Source organism: Sceloporus undulatus, chromosome 2 (genome assembly GCF_019175285.1).
Source record: "Sceloporus undulatus isolate JIND9_A2432 ecotype Alabama chromosome 2, SceUnd_v1.1, whole genome shotgun sequence".
Lineage (NCBI taxonomy): Eukaryota > Metazoa > Chordata > Lepidosauria > Squamata > Phrynosomatidae > Sceloporus > Sceloporus undulatus.
Window position 1 is genome coordinate 231618028 of NC_056523.1, and position 19366 is coordinate 231637393.

A 19366-nucleotide genomic window follows, 5' to 3' on the forward strand; every position below is an offset into this window, starting at 1 on the left:
CATTAGAACAGCCGCAGGGCTGGGCCAGCAATAGGAAAGCAGGTCACAAACAAGTCTCAGATCACTGTTATCTGCCAGGAAAAGAGCCAGACAGAGCAAAATGGCCAATCTGCACATACGCTGCCCAGGAAGGAAAGTGCTGGACAGGTTTGTATTTTTCTTTTGTTTTAAAAGCAGCGCTACTCAGAGTGGTGGTCCATGGACCGGTGGTGCTCTGCAAGCTGCCAGTTCCTGTAGAGCTTCCAGGAGGAAAAGTATCGTAGGCAATGGGTACAAATATGGTACCAATCCTTTGCACATTGAGTGGGGGGGGGGGGGGGAAATCAATCTCCTACATCAGATCTTGTAACAAAAATCCAAGAGCTAAAGCACACCCCATCAAATTTGTAGATGGGCATGCCAGCTGCATTTTGTATGCTCCATATAGTTTTGCAAGTACAAAAACTATATGAAAGACTGAGGCCCCATTCACACTACAGAAATAACCCAGTGTGAAACTGGGTTATTTCGGCGAGATTCACACTGGCCCCAAATGCACCTGGCACTGTTTGGGGGTGGTGGTGGAGAAACTCACTCAATGTAGTATATTCAACACCGGGTCCCTTACCACGTCTTTTGTAAAGATCCGGAGCCATCCAGATATTTGCTAGTGTGAGTACACTACCAAATTGATCTGGATCACAATGGGATCGTTTCCAGAAATGGAAGCGCCTTCGTTTTTAATTGACCCAGTGTATGCATGAATGTCGATCAGAGTTTAAATGCGACAGAGGGAGGACCAGAGTTTGGGAAACACTGCTCTAGGTACTCCAGTGTGACTCTATAGCCAAATTTCCAGCAGACGCCACCCTGGAAGACCTAGAGAGGACATACTAATTAAATCCGTGAATAATCAAACCCTCAACTGTATACAGTATGTGTTTATTAAAGGGAGCTAAGAAAACGTTGCTCATTTCTGTCCGTTTTCAAACAATGAACACATTTCCCCTCTATAGAAAATTCCGTTTTCAGATGATACGGGAGGTAACAGGAGTGCCAGCTTTACATTTCAGCAGGTTCTGTGTTTGCGGATACATTTTATGTACAGAAAAAGAAGGTTGAGATCCCCACCTGAGTTTAAGCCCTGCTAGGGCTCATGAGAAGACCCCTGGCTGCTAGGCCTGGACTACCTCTATATAGCCTCTGGACATTAGAGGCCCAGGCCAAGAATCAGCTGTTAGGTGAACTTCAGCTGTTCTGCAAAGCTTTTCAGAGGAGATTATCACATTGAGGATATGGATGGGAACGAAGCCTGAACAGTAAGGAGGAACTTCCTGACAGTAAGGGCTGTTCGACAGTGGAATGCACTCCCTCGGAGGGTGATAGAGTCTCCTTCCTTGGAGGTCTTTAAACAGAGGCTGGATGGCCATCTGTCAGGGATGCTTTCATTTGGATTTCCTGCATGGCAGGGGGTTGGACTGGATGGCCCTAGTGGTCTCTTCCAACTCTATGATTCTATGATTCTATGAAGCGGATTGCTCCCATCTTTATGCCATCCTTATAACGCGAAAGATTATCGCACACGTTGCACTTGTGCCGTCATCCTGTCAATGAAGTAGTCTAACAGAAACATCCATTATTGAAAAATGACAGGCTATTTCCACTTCATTGACAGGATAATGATGGATAAGCCTGACGTCAGTTAATAATCTGCAAAATCGTGCAATAAGGATGGCATAAGGATAGGATAATGACAGAATAAGTGCGACATCATCTGATAATCTGTGCAATCATGTGATAAGGATGCCATAAGGATGGGATAATGACAGAATAAGCATGATGTCGTCTGATAATCTTTGAGTGACCATGCGATAAAGACGGCATAAAGATGAGATTATGACAGAATAAGCATGACATTGTCTGATAATCTGCACGATCATGCGATAAGGACACCATAAGGATGGTATAATGACAGAATAAATGTGGTGTCCGCGCATTAAAGACAGGTGCAATCCGCTCCACTCCCATCCTTTTCCCCATGTGATAATCTACAGAGTCTGGACTCTTGAATTTCCCCCTCATGGAAAGAACAAAGGGGTGTGCTCCTTTTTTAGGACAATTGGAACTTTTTGTCTAGGACGAATTCCAAACCATCCTCCACTTTGAGCACGGCTCAGAAGAATGAACTCATATTTTTATGAGTGTTTTAGCAATTATTTGGTAGTTTCTCCATTCTTCTTGAATGTTGTACAGGTTAAGGTGCCTTGTTGTCCTCGGTGGATAATATATGGTTACTCTGATGTTGACCATTTTTCTGGCACTTTATGGAGGTGCCATGCCCTTGGTCACCAAAAAGGGACCCAAGGCGACTCACAAGATAAAAACATTATTTAAACATCACAATGTGTGTGTGTGTGTGTGTGTGTGTGTGTGTTTTTAAATTAAAACCATCTAGTTAAAATAGTGTAAAATCTTGCTAAGAAAATCCCATGATAGGCCTGGTTACGGTTGAGATAAGTCAGCAACAACCTGAAGGCACACAAAAGTGTGATGCGGCAGCTGAAAAGGCCAATGTGATTTCAGCCTGAATGAATAGAAGTACTATATAGTATCTAGATCAGGGGTAGGCAACCTGCGGCCCGCGGGCCGGATGCGGCCCGGCGAGGCCTTGGGACCGGCCCCAGCCTGGTCCTGCCGCCGATTGCCGCCGGGGCCTTTGGGAGACAATTGTCTATAGAAGCCTCAGAAACATGCATTTATATTAACATTTTTGTAAAAATCAGCAAATTTTTTCGCATGTCCTCCATTTTTTTTAAAAAAGTGTCTTCCATTTGAAAATTTTGTCCTACATTTGTCCTGGTTTATTAATTTATTTATTTTTTAAAAAAATTATTTAATTATTTATTTTTTGGCTTCGGCCCCCCAGTTGTCTGAGGGACAGCAACCCGGCCCCCGGCTCAAAAAGATTGCCTACCCCTGATCTAGATCAAGGGAAATAATAGTGCCTCAGGGGAAGTAATCTCTTCTCTATGCTAAACATACCCAGCTCCCAAAGTCTCTCCTCATAGCGCTTTATGGTTTCCAGACGCTTCATCATTTTGGCCACCCTCCTCTGGACACGCTCCAGTTTCTCAACATCCTCATTGAATTGTGGTGCTCAGAACTGGACACAGTATTATTCCAGGTGAGGCTTGACCAATGCAGAATAGAGTGGCACTATTACTCCCCTTGATCTAGACACTATACTTCTATTGATGCAGCCTAGAATTGCATTGGCTTTTTTAGCTGCTGCATCACACTGTTGGCTCATGTTCCACTTGTGGTCTACTAGGACTCCTAAATCCCTTTCACATGTAGTCTCGTTTAGTCAGATGTCCCCCATCCTATATTTATGCATGTCATTTTTATGCCTAAGTGCAGTACCTTACATTTCTCCCTGTTGAAATTCATTGGGTTTTTTTTTTTTTTGGCCCCGTTTTGTAATCTGTTAAGGTCGTTTTGAACTTTGATCCTCTCTTCTGGAGTGTTGACTGCCCCTCCTAATGTGGCGTCATCTGCAAATTTCATAAGCATGCCCTCTATAGATAGCTCAAAAGCCTTGATATTTTGTGGTGCTTTGATTGATTCTAATAAATACATTGCTGTGGATTAGCAAGGCTTTCCTTGTTTTTAGATGTTGTGAGAATATTTATATAGCACCGCTGTCTGTTTCATTTCAGCAGCCTAAAATTTTCAGTGGAAAGGAACAGTTGGACCAAATTAAAGACTGACTAAAATTTGCTGGATTGTACCTTTTGTTTTTGAGTTCCTAGTCCGTCTTGGCTTTGTCTTCTACTTGTATTTTGTATCTTTCAACACAAGTACAGATTCCTGAGGTCAGTCTTTCTCCAAAGGAAAAAGAAAATCGCCTTCTGAGTGTGTGAGGCTGGCATTAGGGCAGTAACCATTTATAGGGCAAACATATTGTATGCATGAAAAAATCAGCAATAGGGCTACAGCTGATGCAGCTGACAAGTATTGATCTAATAGGACCTGCTGCAATCAAGAAACAGTACTATTTGGCCTTGCTTCATGACATTGTTTCTGTCACAATGAATTAATAGAAACAAATGCTACGCTTTTCTGTTTCCAAGCCTCTTCCTCCTCCTCCTCTTGGCCATTGTGACCATTAAACAAAGATAAAACTGCTCAGATCCGGAAAATATTCAGGTCAAGCGTATCTTTTTTGCATTTCTATTTATGTAAGCTAATGTAGACTCTCTGGGAGGGGGCATTAAATGCAAAACCAAAAATGTTAAAGGCAGCTACTGTAGGCTACCTTTCCAAGGGCAACATCTTTGCTACCCACTCAGGAACGATTTCTTTTTTTCTGAGGGAACAAGCCCACATTTAAGAGACTACACAATGTGATAACGTGCTGAAGAACTTCAGTAACTAATTCCAATGAAAGCTGGGGACGGAGAGCTGAACCTATGTAAATAAGGTGACTCATTGGCTCAGTATTTAACAACTAATAATTCAGTGGAGTCTAAAGTTGTATGGTTATAAACACTGGAAATGGGGTGGCACTGAGTGTTTAAGGAGATTGCATGGAGTAACTTTTTAAAGTGTTCTGCTTTCATGAGGACATCTCAGTCTCCTTGTTAAAAAGAGAGAAACGGGGACAGAATAGATAGATAGAAATCAGGTACTCTCCCACATGACAGGAGACAAGTATAAACATACATGTGACAGACAGCTTGAATAAAAGATCACCTCTTAACATTTAGAACCAACGTAGACCTGAGTGGTGTGTATAAATAAATAGAATCTATTTTTATTTAAAGTTGTCAGTAGGAACAAGAACCATTATGTTTTGCACATTGGGACACATAACAATTAGGGAAGAGCATTTTAAGCAGCAGAAAAAACTACCCCCAAACATGCAGCCTGTCCCTAGCAGTGCTGAGATTCTGTTTAAATTAATGTATCACTAAAGGGTTTATTCTGGGGGGGAAAGGAAGACACAATGGCCCACAGACTGGAGATACTCAATATATATTCAAATCCCAAAGAAAGGACACAACATGGATTGCAGTAATCACAGCACTGTAGCATTAATTCCCCATGTGAAAATAAAGTGATCCTCAAAATCCTACAAAAAGACTTTTACAGTATATGGAATGAATAATGCCATATGTCCAAGCTGGGTTCAGAAAAAGAAGAGGCACTAGGGATCATATTGCAAACATTAATAGAGTGTATCAAAGAATTTTTAAAAATCGGCCTATGCTTTATAGACTAAAGCCTTTAATTATATAAATCATAAAAGCTATGAATCACTCTTAAAGAAATGACGTCACATTTGATTGTCCTGATACATAACCTTTACTCACAATACGGAGAAGTAGAATGGTTTCCAATTGGCAAGGGGGTCAGGCAAGGCTGCATTTTATCACCCTGTCTAAGTTGTGTGATGAGCATATTATATGTAAACCATAATTAGATTTGGTGCAAGGAGGCATGAAAATTGGAGGAAGGGACATCAACAATCAAAGATATGCAGATGACACCATATTATTAGCAGAAAATAGCAAAGACTTGCAATGATTACTGAAGAAAGTCAAGGAAGAAAGTGCAAAGGCAGATTTAAAATAGGGCATTAAGAAAGCAAACATGATGACCACAGATGATTTACATAACGGTAAAGTAGGCAATGAAGACAGTGAAATCATTCAAGATTTTTCCATACCTTGGCTCAGTCATTAATCAGAATGGAGACTGCAGTCAAGAAATCAGAAGGCTATTACTTGGAAGGGCAGCTATGAGAAACTAGACAAGATCCTAAAGTGTAAAGATATATCGCTGAATACTAAATTTAGGATAGTTCATGCCATCATACTTCCACTATCTAGATAAGGGTTGTAAAAGCTGGACTGTGAAGAAAGCTGATAGGAAGAAAATCAATTCATTTGAGATGTGGTGCTGGAGAGGAGTGCTGAGTATACTGCTAAAAAGACAAAGAAATGAGTTCTAGACCAAATCACACCTTAATTCTTCCTAGAAGCCAAGATGACTCAATTGGGTCTGCCATATTTAGAGCATATCATGAAAAGACATGACTCACTAGAACAGACAATAATGCTTACTATGGTGGAAGGCCGTAGGAAAAGAGAAAGACTGCATTCCAGATGCACAGACTCAAGCAAGGAAGCCAAAGCCCTGAATTTGCAAGATCTGAGCAGGGCTGTTGAGGATCAGGTGACTTGGAAATTATTCATAGGGTTGCCATAAACTTACAGCGCTTTATAAATAAAGGTTAATAATAATAATAATAATAATAATAATAATAATAATAAGTTGAAGCCAACTTGAAGGTAGCTAACAACAACAACAAGAGCTGTCATAATTTTTTTGTATACCAACTTAAATTTTTTTACTTGCAGAATTTAGTCCAATTTCATACAAGTGTGATTGGTCACAGAATTGTTGGTCTCATCAAAATACTATTAATACACAATTACAAAGATGGAAAGATAACAGTACTTACTTTAATTTTCTATTTCTTTTTTCCCTTTCTCATCTGTTTGTTTTAAGAAATAATTCTTTTTTTTTGGATTAAAGCCCCTATTAATTTACAAAAGAGTAAAAAAGGGAAATCTCCAGGTCCAGATGGGTATACTAATGAATATTACAAGGTATGTGAAGAAAGCATAAAGGACGTTCTGGTGGAAGTGATGAATGAGGGTCTGGAAGGGAAAATACCTCCTACGTGGTCGCAATCAATAACAATATTAATCCCCAAAGAAGGTAAAGATTTAACATCACCAAAGAATTATAGACCCATTGCTCTTTTAAATTCTGACTACAAACTTTTTGCTTCAATATTAGCTGAAAGACTAAAAAAAGTTTTGACCAATCGGATACATTTAGACCAATCCGGCTTTCTCCCTGGAAGAATGATTAAAGACAATATTAGAAACCTGTTAAATTTAATAGAAATACACAGTAAAAGAATTGATAAAAAATTGGCTCTTTACTTTATTGATGCGGAAAAGGCATTTGATAATGTAAACTGAGATTTCATGATTGAGATTTTAAAGAGGGTAAATATTGGTGAAAAATTTATAAAAGGAATCGAAGCAATATATGGAAAACAAGAAACACGTTTCGTAGTGAATGATGAAAAAACGGAAATATGTGAAATATTCAGAGGAGTTAGACAGGGATGTCCCTTATCACCACTATTGTTTATAATAAATTTGGAGATATTATTGAATTTAACTAGACAAGAAAAAAATATTGAAGGCTTCAAATTTGGAGGGGAAGAATATAAATTAAGAGCATTCGCAGACGATTTGGTATTAACTATTACAAACCCTAACGGAAGTATAAATGACCTGATAAAGCTATTTAAAAAATTCGGAAAAGTGGCAGGATATAGGATAAATTCTGACAAAACAAGAATTCTTACAATGAATATGGGAAAGGAAGAAAAGGAGGAGTTGCGGGAAAAATCAGGCTTCCAAATAGTCAAAAAGGTCAAATACTTAGGAATCAATTTAACGAACAAAAATATTGATTTAATTAAAAATAACTACGAAATTGTATGGAAAAAGATAAAAACAGACTTACAAAATTGGGGAAAATTGAATATCTCATGGAGTGGTAAGATGGCATTAATAAAGATGATTGTATTGCCAAAAAATTATTTTTGTTTCAAAACATACCAATAATTAATAATACTCGGATATTTAAAAATTGGGAAAAAGACATTTCAAATTTTATATGGAATAATAAAAAACCGAGAATTAAAATACAGATATTACAAGACTCCATAGATAAAGGGGGTTTAGCCTTACCAAATTTAAAATGGTACTTTCATGCATGTATACTCAATTGGCTACTAGATTGGATAAAATTACAAAAAAGGAGAACAATTAACTTAGAGAAATTTGAATTAAAATTTGGACTCCACGGCTATCTATTTTACGATAAGTTAAAATTAGACAGAAACTTCGACAATCATATAGTAAGAAAAAATTTATTGAGGATTTGGAACAAATATAAGAAAATATGGTGTACCAAACTACCAGTTTGTACTTCCCCAAATGAAGCTTTATATAAAAGGGAGATCTTAAAAAAAGAATACCGGGTGACATATAAAGATCTATTGAAGCGAAGAGATAATGAAACAATAATGAAATCACAGGAAGAATTGAATAAGGAAGGCTTCACGTGTAATTGGTTTACTTACATGCAATTAAAAGAACGGTTCTCAGTTGATTTAAAAGCAAACGGAATTGGCCCTATGGAACAAGACTTTGAGAAAATTTTGAAAGATCCTAAGAAACAAATATCGAAATTATACAATTTAATTAGGAAATTTGAATTGGAAAATGAGACTATTAAAGAATACATGATTAAATGGGCAAAAGATTGTGATGAACAAATTCAATTGGAATCATGGGAAAGATTATGGCAAGTTAGAACTAAATATACACCATGTGTCTTATTGAAAGAAAACCTATACAAAATGATGTACAGGTGGCATTTGACACCCTATAAACTAGCCAAGATGTATAAAAATAAAAGTCATAATTGTTGGAAATGTAAATCAAAGATTGGCACATACGTTCACTGCTGGTGGAACTGTAAGAAATCCAAGAAGTTTTGGGAAAATATACATAAAGAAATTTAAAAAATGATTGATCTAAGAGGAGGACCGGATTTAAGGCTGTATCTTCTAAACATTTCAGATAAATTAAATTTAGACAAAAAACAAGACAAACTTATCTTCTTCCTCATCGTAGCGGCGAAAATGGTGTTTGCAAAATTCTGGAAGAATGAAGAAACCCCAAATATAGAAGATTGGAGATTAAAGGTGATGGAAATTTGTGAGATGCAAAAATTAACTACTCTATTAAGTGAGGAGGTATTAGACAGATATTATGAGGTTTGGAGTACATGGGGAAAATATATACAAAGCGAAAAGAAAGAATGTAAACTACTTGAATTGTAATAATCAAATCACGATAACAATCAACTAGATATATAGATTAAACGTAATCTGAAATATAATAGCTAGACACTTTTATCTTTTATATAATAGGATCCTATGGGAGTGGCTAAGTAATAGACCTAGAGTTAGTAATAAGATAATATTTAAATAAGGTGGGTTGTTGAAACTGAAGCCTGAGGAAGGGAAAGATAGAAGGCAAAAATAGAGAGAAACATTTTGTACAAAATTTTTCTTTCATTTTTTGGTTCATATGTGATTTTAATGTATATTTGTAATAATAAAATAATAAAATTAAAGCACATAAAAAAAAAGCCGCCTTGGTTCCCTTTTTGGGATAAAAAATAAAATAAAATATTGCTAACTACACAAAATCCTATTTTCTCCTGCACTTTTATTTTCTTACTGTACTAAATGGGTCCAGCTGCAAATTAAAATAATGCCTACACAACCTACTGCTATGCAGACTTTTAAACATTGCAGAGGAGTATCTTCAGCTGTCATTACACCTGGAGTGACCTTAAGGGTAACTTTTAATAGATCAGGAAATGGCTTTGAATTTATGATCTTGGATTTAATCAGCACTCCTTGCACTCTTACCCAATTCACTTTTTTCTGCAGGCATTTTTCATAGAATTGTAAGAGAATGCTTAATGCTAGCTCAGTCTGCTAGTCAATGTAATTTGGTATTGTCTAAAAAACAATGTATACAACAACTGTAGGTTTGAATTTCAAATGAAGGCCTAACGCAAACTGACTAGGTCTTCCAGAAACCTCAGTTTTTGGAAGCTGGTATTAGGACAGAAGGAACTATGTACAGCTGTAGTTTTCCCTGCATTGTAAGTATCATGTCAGTAGGATGATTTTGGATAACGGCACAAAGGAAAACTTAGATTCCCTCTCTCACAGTGCGCCAGCCGATTTCAAACTAGATGACCCCGCATCTGCTTTGAACAAAAAGAAAAAGACACTGAGAAATCCACTCTTGCACTTAGCATTTCATGTTTAGTATGATCCTTATAGTATGCTGAGCAGGGCAGGTACAACAATAACACTTCATTAATCAAGAGCCGATGGTGATACTATGACCTCGATTTCATTCTGAACGTTTGCCAGCTCCCCACTTGTTTACCTTTGCAACCGTCTCTAGGCCTTCATCAGCCAACATAATTGAACAAATGACCTCCCAAGTTACCTCTGCCTTCTGCCACCCAAAAGAGTTGGCAGGTTTTCTCTTTCACTCCGCAACACGTTTATATAATTTAGGCAGGCAAGCAGACACTGGGGGCAATGCATGTCAGCAGAGAGAAATCTAAAGTACTGCACTGCACTTAGGCAGAAAAAAATTGAAATGCATAGATATAGGATGGCTTAACACCTGGCTTAACAAGACCAGTTGTGAAAGGGGTCTAGGAGTCTTAGTAGATCACAAGTTGAACGTGAGTCAACTGTGTGGTGCAGCAGCTAAAAAGGCCAATGCAATTCAGTTTAAATATTTGAAAGGATGTCACGCTGAGGATGGAGCAAGGTTGTTTTCTGCTGTTCCAGAGAATAGGACTCATAGCAATGGGTTGAAACTACAGAAAAAGAGAGTCCACCTCAACATTAGGAAGAACCTCCTGACAGTTAGAGCTGTTTGACAGTGGAACACACTTAAGGTTGCCATATCCCGGGTTCTGCCGGGACATTCACGGTTTTTAGCCATTTGTGGATGTCCCGGTCTGGGTTTGGAGTCAGTCTCAGCTCCAGCTCCACCAGTGCCTCCTAAGTCTTGCCACGCTTTTAGTGCGGCAGCGGCGGCATGTGGGGCCTATCTGCCTTGGTAGGCCTTGCTGGGATCAAGACTGGGCCTACACTGCCACCTGCTGGCCCGCGTGGGGCCTCAACTGGCTGGCTGGGTTCCTGGACGGAGGCCACAGTGGGAAGGCCTCTCCTCCACTGTCTCTCGGGGCTCAGCTGTCGGGCTGAGGCCTTACCCCCGCGGGCTTCATCCTTGGGATCCAGCTGGCCAGCTGAGGCCCCACGTGGCAGAGGCTGGGCTGTGGGAGGGAGGCTGCCACGGCAAGGCCTCTCATCCGCCACCGCTTCTGCCTCCCGGGGCCTCAGTTAACCAGCTGGGCCCCCGGAGAGAGGCTGCCACGGCTAGGCCTCTCCTTATTACCTTCCTCATTTTATAACCTCACTTTACTTGCTATCATTAGATATAGCAGACAGATTACTTTGATTACTGCTTCTCTCAGGCTAGTTGTGAGAGACAGGCAATATTTTCCCCCCAACGTGCCAATAACTTGCACTAAATTTCGGTCCTTTGGATACAGTTACAGACAGCCCTCCTTATCAACAGATTCAACCATCTACAGCTTGAAAATGTTCCATATATATGCAAATTCCAAAAAGCAAACCTAATTTTTTTCCATCTTATATAAGGGATACCATTATACTATGTCCTTGTACAGTGCGCCCGCATCATACGCTGCCGCCGCCACCACCACCATGAACATGAGCCCCATTACTTGTAATGGGGCTCAAGCATATGCGCTTTTTGTTTTACGCAGGGGGGTCCGAAACAGATCCCCTGCATAAAACAAGGGTGCACGGTATGTAATAGGACTTGAGCATCCACGAATTTTGCTATCCATGGTGGCATCTAGGAACCAAACTCCAGCAGATGCCAAGGACCCAATATATTTCTTTCTTTGTTGGAACCTTCTAGGGACCAGTAGCTGAGGTGCTGTCAGAAGACCATCCCCTTTGAGGAACGTTATTCTAGATCAATGCTATTGAAAGTGATGGGCTGTGAATCTAAGGTGGTCCTCAAGCCATTGGCTCCACATCCCTGGCACTTTGGGGGGAAACATACTTGCTGATCTCCCGCTTGAGAAAGATCCCAGAGGACACTTCTAGACCTAGAGCAGGATTCTTCCAGCAGAGCAATAAGGAGGGCATGATCTGTGGAAAAAGTCAACTCACCCATCAACAGGAAAGCAAAATGCAGCAATGGCAGAAGGATTCTTCCTTGACAGAAGCTCATGCTCTCTTGCACCCGGTATCTTTCCATCCAATGGCTACTAATTCTTGGATTGCCTTGGTCCACGATCCCTGGCTGTTTGGCACAGATGATAGTTTGCTCTCAGCCAGATCTCAAGGAACTTGCACTTGTGAAGGACCTGAAGAAACTTGTGGAGAGCTCCAAACAATGCTGATGTGGGGATTTTTAAAAAAATCTTTGTTTCTGACTCACTCCTCCCATCCTCTCCCCTTGCTTTATATTCTAAAAAACAACACTGTTTTTTTTCTGGACATTAACCTCCTTGTGGTTTTTTTCTATAGCCAACTACCTGACTCTTCTATGAACAGTTGTTTCCGAAACTCTTGTCTGTTTCCCCAGCTAGAATCTATCACCTTTTAAACTGTGCAGTCTGTTCAGTTTTTTGGTATCTGAAATCCCAAAACTGATAGGGAGAGTATGTTATAGGAAAAGGTGAATTGTACCGAGATATTTTTCAAGCATGTGTCCTGCTTTATATCGTCTGCTATTTTGAATGTGGTCAAAGATATATTGCACACCAATAGCAGTTTGATATCAGTGTGTCTGTTGTGGCTATGCCCTATGAAATCCTGGGATTCGTAGTTTAGTGATGGACTTAAAATTCCTTACAACAGAGTTCTAGTTTAGAATGTACAGTGGTGCCTCGGGTTACGAAAATAATTCGTTCCGCGGCCGCTTTCGTAACCCGAAAAGCCTTCGTAAGCCGAAAACCCATAGGCGCTAATGGGGAAAAAAGCCGCGGCTCCGCCGCGGCTCCATTTAAAATAGCGCCGGAGTTTTTTCGTAACCCGAAAAAACTTTCGTAACCCGAAACAATAAATCCCTATGGGATTTTTTCGTATCCTGAAAAATTCGTAACCTGGGTATTTCGTATCCCGAGGTACCACTGTATGTGAAATCCCAAACTTCCCCCTGAGATGCATCTACACTGCAAAATTAATGCAGTTTGACACTGCTTTAACTACCATGGATCAATGCTATGGAATTTTGGGATTTGTAGTTTTGTGAGCTGTTTAGCCTTCTCTGTCAGAGAGTGCCAGTGCCGCAACAAATCCCAGGATTTCATAGGATGGAGCAATGTTGTTTTCTCTGAACTGAACTCAAGAGCAGTACCACAACTGTATTTTTAAAGACAAAAATGAAGAAACAAAAGAGAAAGAAACAGAACTATTTTCAAGGTTCTGATTTTTATTTATTTTGCATTATGGTTGTTATGTCTATTTGTCAGATTCAGTTTGGCAAGTTTTAAAATTATAACTTTACTTTGATGCCTATGAATCTCCCAAACAGCCTAACAGGTGACCCCTGCCGGATGCCCAGAGGAAGGCGAAAAACCTCCAGGATCTCCAGCCAATCTGCCCTGGAGGAAAATTCCTTCCCGACCCCAAAAATGGCGGTCAGTGCTACCCTGGGCATGTCGACAAGAGCCTTCCTTATACAAGCAAATGGCGAAGCTCCCTCCATCCAACTTTCCGTGTAGAAGACTTGCTGGCATCTTCCAGGCTCCATCATCATCATCAAGGAAAAGCCATCCTGTTTGGACAACGTGATGTTTCTTCTAAATTTTATTTTAAATTCAGTCTAGAAAATGATGACATTGGAAAGGGCAAAGACTTCTCATATCCTGGATCCATCAACAATCAGAACGGAGATTGCATTCAAGGAATCAGAAGAAGACTAAGACTGGGAAAAGCAGCTATGAAAGAACCAGATAAGATCATAACATGCAAAGCCATAACCCTGAACACTAAAGAAAGCATCATCCATACTGTTGTATTTCCCATCACCATCTATAGATGTGTGAGATGGACAGTGAAGAGAGCTGACAGAAAGAAAATCATTTGAGATGTTGTTCTGGAGAGGAGTGCTGAGGACACCATGGATGGTCAGGAAGACATGGATATGGGAATAGATCAAGTCTGAATTCTCCCTAGAAGCCAGGATAGACAAAGTAAGGCTGTCGTATTTTGGTCACATTATGAAAAGGCACAGCTCACTAGAGAGGGCAATAATGCTTGGAATGGTAGAAGATAGGAGGAAAAGAGGTGGACCACATACCAGATAGATAAATTCAGTTAAGGAGGCTACAGCTCAAAGCCTGAAAAAGGATGCAGAATGGGTTAAGGATGGAGGAGCTTGGAGATTGTTTCACCCATGGTTACCCTGAGTCAGTGACAATATACATTAATTTTTCAAACATCCTAACAGGTGGACCCTGCTGGATGCCCAGAGGAAGGTGAAAAACCTCCAGGATCTCTGGCCAATCTGCCCTGGAGGAAAATTCCTTCCTGACCCCAAATGTGGCGGCCAGTGCTACCCTGGACATGTCAGCAAGGACCACAGACCACCTTCCTGCCAACTCTTGCTCAGGCCAAATGCATTCCTTCTTACCTTAAGGCTCAACAAATAAGCCTTTTTTTTGCATCCACATGGTTCATTTCTGGAGATCACTTACCTTGTGACAGTCTCCTTGAAGTTAAATTCTGTTGAGTTATGTTCTCAGTTATTCTTAAATGTTCTGGAGTCACAGGTTTCATTCTTGTATATCACTTACCTTCTGATAGTTTCTTTGAAGTTAACGTCTCCTGAGATGTTTGTATGAATTAATGAGCTTTCTCGATGGCCTCTCCTCATTGATCTGCAGAAACCTTTTATACAGCAATGAAAACAATTTGTTATATAGCGTTTATAGTGTATGAAAAGAAAAGGGTGAGATTGCAAATGGTTTCCAGAAATTTTAAAATCAAAACTTTTGCTTCACCTTTTTGTACATGATGGAATGCTGTATCCACATATTCTCAGCTTTCTTGTATAGTGGAGCTTCAGTCCTTCTGTTGTCATCCAAGTCTGCAAGATGGAGGAGAAGGAGCATCAATGCACAGCTGTTGGGTTGCAGGAAAAAAATGGAGGAAGGGAGTGGGACCGGAAATGAAGTGCAGAATACTCACCTGGAGAACTGAATCCCCCTAGAAAGCTGTCGTCTTTGGGATTAAGGAAAACTCATGTTTTGGGGAGCTAAATCCCCTCCCTGGACACAAAGCCAAACCAACTGGTGCATCTGAGGGAACATAGCTTCAGCTGTTTGTATCTACCAGCCATAAAGTGGGAAGGGTCTCTGCAGCTGGAGTCATCTCTTGTGTTATGCAGACAAGGAAGCAAACCAAGCTTCATTGCTGGTTTGGAAGAAGTGAGTCCAAAGGAAAGGAGATGTGATGTGAAGGTCACAATGGCATTAAGTTAGAAGGAAAACAGTTTGGAGGAAAGTTGGAAATGTGTGCTTACTGGCATGCAGTTCAGTCAAGACTAGGCTGGTGGTTTCTGTTCCAAATCATTATGATGTATTTTCCTTTATGAAATTTTCATAAATCCAGGGGGAGGGAATTCTAGTCATTTTCTGCTAGGTTTGTGGAGTCCCATCTCCAACATATCAGCAGCTATGAAATGTTTCGTGTCCTAGAACATCTTTTCCAAGTGCTATTAACACAGGAAAGACGAGAAACTCTAAAAACGGAACACCACCCACCAAATGGCTTGAGCTCATGTGAATTCGCATATTTCAGTGTTTGGGAAAATGCAGCATTGTTGTCTGCTTGACTTTGCCATCTTCATGTCATCTTCCTTGTTTGCTAGATGGGGCATAGTGACAAATCCTGCATGGCTGTTGCATGGGATCAGTCCAAAGAAAGAGGCTTTAGGTGTGAAGGAGGAATACTCACCTGTGTCTTAATGGAATTTCCCTTCAGCTACTTTATTTCACTGAATGGAGCAGAGCTCTTGAACCTTACCTGTTGGAAGATGATTGCATGGAGGAGAACCCTGAGTAGGAGATGCTTCCAAAGGCTTCCTTTTCTTTCTCCCTCCTTCTTTCTTCATCAGCACAATGTGGGCTATGGATGTGAACCTCATGCCAGATGGAAACTTAGGAGGCCAGGGTTAAGGAGGAGGTTATTTCTTCTGAGTCTTTCTTCTTTAGCTACAACTTTGCTTAGCAATGTTTTCATCCTTTGCATTCTTTTGAAGATTGCACTGGATGCTGCAAAGCAAAGAAAGCATTGATGATGAAGTTTATTTCAGTCTTACAAGCAAAAGTGACTACAAGGGAAAGAGATGGAGAAACAGGAAGGAGGAGGTGTATGAATACTTCAGTGGGTTTTTTAAAGGCTCTTCAATGCCTTTTAAGACTTGGCTGCTTCTCTCTTCCCCTAGACTTGCTGATGCATTTCATCCATGAACATAAGCTGTCACCATATTCGTCAAGGTGTTGGTCCATGAGTTTTTGCTTTCCTCTGAGACGTTGTCATTCACTCTTTAATGTTTTGCATGCACAGCATGCATTTCTGGAAATCACTCATCTTGTGACTGTTTCTTTGAAGTTAACTTCTGTTAAGATGTTGCCCATCGTTCTCAAATGTTCTGCATTCACGGGGTTCATTTCTGCACATCACTTCCATTGTGATCGTGTCCTTTGAAGATGACGTCTGTCAAGGTGTTTACATGAATTCACGGATTTTCACGATGACCTTGTGAATGACAAAACATTAATGGCTGTTGCATGGGATTGATCCAATAAAGGGGGCTTTAGGAGAGGGGGAGGAATACTCACCTGGACTTTCCCTTTGGCTACTTTGTCTCATTGGAAGGAGCAGGACTCTTGAACGTTTCTTGTTGTTGGGCGATTGCATGGAGAAGAGATGAGAGGAAGAGATCCTGCCGGCTATTTCCTTCAAGTCTTCCTTCCACAGCTACAACTTTACTTAGGATTGTCTTCATCCTTTCAATTCTTGTGAAGATCCAACTGAATGCTACAAAGTGAAGAAAGGAAAGATGACTGAGTTTACCTCAGGCTTACAAGCAAAAGTGACTACAAGAGAAAGAGAAGAAGTCAAAGAGGAGGAGGTGTAAGAATACCTCAGTGGGTCTTTTAAAGGCTCTTTGTTGTCTTTCAGGCTCGGTTGGTCCTGTCTTCTCCTAGACATCTCGCTGATGAATTCTGTCAGTGAAAACTGCAATATAAGTTTCTACTGTTTTCCTTCAGGCGTAGATCCAAAGGCTTCCTCTGAAACATATTAGAAGCTCCTCGATGTTCTTGCTTCAAAAAGCATCATTCCTCCACAGGTCATATCTGGCTGAAGGCATTGTAGTGTTGTTTATGTGTCCATAACGAGGATTCATCCTGGATTATTTTCATAGTGTGAATGGGGCCTCAGACTTGACAGAAGTACTTAGCCCCTTCCTGTTTCTTCGGTGGCAATCTAAGTTCATCACAGAAGTGGTCCATATTCAAGAAGGACACGTAGAAGGCTATGGTTGAACATTGGCTGAGCACTACCTTCACATTTCCCATCATTCTGAAGATCAAACAGCTACATAAATTTCCTGCAAAGGAAAGAAATGAACTTCACCAAAAACTTGTAGTCTCAACCATCAGAATTGGAAGGAGGGTGAAGTGGAAAGAAAGACAGGCCAGAACACCTCAAAGAATTTTATCCAGTTGAGGCTGAGCCGCTCAGGTCTTCTGCTGGCTGTCTTGTTGATGTCTCCTCACTGCTAAAAATGCAATGCAAGCTGTTACTCATAGTCCTCCAGGTATAGATCCAAAGGTTTTTGGCCTTCTTCTGAAATATATCAGCAGCTTTTAAATGTTGAGTGGTCAGGAAGCTCATTCCTGCAAATCTCTTACCTGGAGACAATCCCTTTGATGGGATTCTGGATCGATTTAACCCACACTTTTCTCCTTCTTCTCAATAATAAATTCATTAGAAAAAAATTTCATGTCCACTACTTACAATTCACAAAAAAGAGAATGTTTGGGCTGGAAGCGGCTTCATTCAGATGCTCCCAGCTTTCTCTGATATTGGACTGACTATTGACATCACCCACCTTTGACAAATATGGTGGAGCATCATTCTCAAGATGGCAAAGAAAAATGGCAAAGAAATTGGAGCAAGGCATTTCAGACAGTGAAATTGAGGAATAAATACTCACCTGGAGAATGATCCCTTTGAGTGCCAAAATCCTTTGAATATTAAGGATTCACTCTTAAAACCATTGAGCACTAGAACATTGGGGACCAAGAAGCCTTGGTTCCATTCCAATCCTCCCAGTTGACCAGCATCCAGAGTGGAAACAGTCACCGGATAAGAAGCTTCCAGCCATTGGCTTCCCTGTCTCTTTAAATCAATGAGCAGCTTCACCACGATCTGCCTTTTCTTCTCAGGTCTTTTTCTACCAACATGGCCTTGTCAGTTACTGCCATCTTCTCCAGTTGCTCTTTTTCTTTCCTTTTACCTATTCTGATTTTATTCTTTGTCCCCTTCATTCTGATTAGCTTATTGTTCTTATTTCTGGTCCTTCCTTCCTTCCTTCCTTCCTTCCTTCCTTCCTTCCTTCCCTTTTCAGTCTTCTTCTTTCCTTCTTCTTTATTCATCTTCTCACCATTCTAAATTGGCATTTCAGTCTCTTTCCACCTGATACTATCATACTATGGGGCCATTCAGACTACCTTTTAACCTGGTTCAGGATTCGAAATTTGCACGTGAAGTTCATATTGGGCCCGATTCTGTCACAATCCATGTCGAGGCTTGCACAAGGAAATGCCCCTTACCGCGGGTTATCGAGAATCGGGCTAAAATCCGTCTTTTCCCAAAAGACCTGGGTCCGCGAAATATGAACTTGCCCTCAATCACAATCGGGGAAAATTCAGGGAGGAATTAGGGTCAGAGGGTGGGCAGAGGTCAGAGCATTCCCTCCCCTTATCCAAAGGGAGGGGGAGGAGGAGGAGGAGGAAAGAGCCGAAGGACTGGAGGCTAAGAGGAGGCAAAAGGGGAAATCAGGGTGACTTTTGGGCTGCAAAGAGCTGTAAGAGGGAGGGGGAGTGGAGAAAGTGATGATGGAGGAGGAGGAGGAGGAGGAGGAGGGAGCCCTGGGAAGAAGGGAGCCATGGAGGGCATTCTCTAACGGAGCAGGAGGAGGAGGATGAAGGAGCCAGGGCAGCTTGGGAGGGGAGAGTCGGAAGGAAAGAGGAGGAGGAGGATTGCCCAGGGAAATAGGGCTGTGGGGCTAAGCCGAGGGATGTAGGGAAATCCAGCTGCAGCAGAAGGAGCCTCTTTTATTTCTGACAATTTATGTGCATGGTTTTTTGGGTGACATGTCTGTGTGCTTGCTTGTGCTACTGTGCTACTTTCATTTCCTCTTGCTCCTGGATTATTATTATTATTATTATTATTATTATTATTATTATTATTATTATTTGTGTTATATGTGGATGCTACAGTCAGAATGCCTGCGCTGCATTTCCCTTTTATTCCCAATTGATTCCATGGGTCAGTTGGAACTGACAG

The 19366-nt window shown here is 40.7% G+C and overlaps 1 long non-coding RNA gene across 13 annotated transcripts in view; it reads right to left on the reverse strand.

Annotated features, from left to right (window-relative positions):
* Positions 1 to 13194: 13194 nt before the first annotated feature.
* Positions 13195 to 19366, reverse strand: part of LOC121921717 — a 51110-nt gene continuing 44938 nt past the window's right edge. For 6 of the 13 annotated variants that reach the window (XR_006102020.1, XR_006102019.1, XR_006102017.1 and 3 more), the window contains 5 exons: positions 17499 to 17573; positions 16935 to 17402; positions 16630 to 16828; positions 14788 to 16546; positions 13195 to 14674 (listed from right to left, as the gene is read on the reverse strand). This is a non-coding gene — a long non-coding RNA (uncharacterized LOC121921717). Of the gene's footprint in view, positions 14675 to 14787; positions 16547 to 16629; positions 16829 to 16934; positions 17574 to 19366 lie in introns of all 13 variants that reach the window. The other 7 variants (XR_006102025.1, XR_006102028.1, XR_006102029.1 and 4 more) reach the window with 6 other exon arrangements.